The sequence below is a fragment of the Arachis ipaensis genome, chromosome B7, assembly GCF_059453495.1.
Source record: "Arachis ipaensis isolate K30076 ecotype BB chromosome B7, ASM5945349v1, whole genome shotgun sequence".
Taxonomy (NCBI): Eukaryota; Viridiplantae; Streptophyta; class Magnoliopsida; order Fabales; family Fabaceae; genus Arachis; species Arachis ipaensis.
Window position 1 is genome coordinate 67,831,668 of NC_142442.1, and position 1,636 is coordinate 67,833,303.

Below are 1,636 nucleotides of genomic sequence, written 5' to 3' on the forward strand. Positions count from 1 at the left end.
GAGGAAACCTCTGCAACAGCCTTTGAGTGACTGTTCCTGTGCCTGTGATTCTAAGTGGACTCAACTAGGTCGCTGATCAGTTGCCACGCTTCATCTGCGGTCTTATACTTTTTCAGGGAACCATTACTTGCACCATCTAATGTAGTCTTATCCCGAGGATTCATGCCTTGAGTGAAGTAGCTGATCAACACTAACTTGTCAATCATGTGATGGGGGCATGCGTCCAGAAGATTCTTGAAGCGCTCCCAATACTCATAAAGAGTCTCTGATTGACCTTGAATAATGCAAGAGATCTCCTTCCTTAGTCTATCTGTAACTTCAGCTGGAAAATATTTTTCCAGGAATTCTCTCCTGAGCGTATCCCAGTTAGTAACGGTCGCTTCACGTTGAATGTAGTACCACTCCCTCGCCTTTCCCTCAAGAGAAAACGGGAAGGCGGTCATCAAAATAGAAGTTTCATCTGCACCATGACGCCTAACAGTAGAACAGGCTGTCTGAAAATCCCTTAGGTGCTTGATAGGCTCCTGAGCAGGTAATCCATGAAACTTGGGCATCAAGTTGATTAATGCAGTCTTCAATTCAAAATCTACAGCCAGATTTGGATGACGCACATGATACGGTTGCAAAGTAAAGTCTAGGGCTCCTGCCTCCTAGAGAGTAATCCTCCTGGGTGCCGCCATGTTACCTGCACGTAAATCAACTGAATTAGTAGTAGAGGAGCTTGTTTTTTCCTCAGACGGCGGTTCAGATTAGCCCTCAGATGAGACTGGTGAATCGATAACAATCACTTCACCACCCTCAGAGGCTAGCTTACGCTGAGCTCGCCTAATACGTGAAAGAGTTCCTTCAATTTTAGGATCAAATGTGGCTAAGCTCAGATTAGGTAGTGAACGCGTCATTCAATGAAAGAAACATACAGCTCATGGTAATAAAATAAAATAAAATACACAAAAATTAAAAATATGTACACTAATTAATAATTTAGCACATAATTGCAACTCCCCGGCAATGGTGCCAAAAATTGATGGGAGGCAGAGATCAGCCAATTAAGAATTCAATATAGAAATAGCGTTGTGAGTACAGTTCTTAACCAGCTAAAATTCGCTCATCAATTTAGAAAGGTTGTCACAAAAATTAGAATAAAAATACTGGGAGTATGAATCCCAGGTCGTCTCCCAACGAGTTGACAAAAAGGGTGCTATCTTAATAATCAGGGGTTTTCTGAGAAATTTGAGAGTTGAATGACAGAAAATAAATAATTGTAAATTAAAAGGGAACTATATATTCTAATTAAAAAGCCTTGACTGGGGGAATGATTAATTGGAAGTTCTATCCTTGTTGGAATTTTCTCAAGTGTAGTATAAAGAGGTTGTTATTTTCACTTAGTTAACCCTTACTAAATAAAGGAAAGTAAAGTGATTGAGCTAACTCTTATTCACAAATCTTAGTCCTCTCCCTTGGGAAGGTCTAACATTAGTAAATAGAGAATTAGCCAACAACTTTCAGTTTAACTAATCACTTGAGCATTCCAACTCAAGTGTCTCCTTTTAATCAACCCCATGTCAAGTTGGGAGTCTACTCCATCAACATGGATACCATCTTCGTTGTTGGGAGTAGGGAATAGAAAAGGGACATG

At 40.2% G+C, this 1,636-nt stretch overlaps 1 non-coding gene across 1 annotated transcript; it reads left to right on the plus strand.

Moving 5' to 3' along the window:
- Nucleotides 1-200: 200 nt before the first annotated feature.
- Nucleotides 201-308, plus strand: LOC148552894 (small nucleolar RNA R71). Its single transcript, XR_015893718.1, has one exon. It is a non-coding gene; the product is annotated as a small nucleolar RNA R71 (small nucleolar RNA).
- Nucleotides 309-1,636: the final 1,328 nt, after the last annotated feature.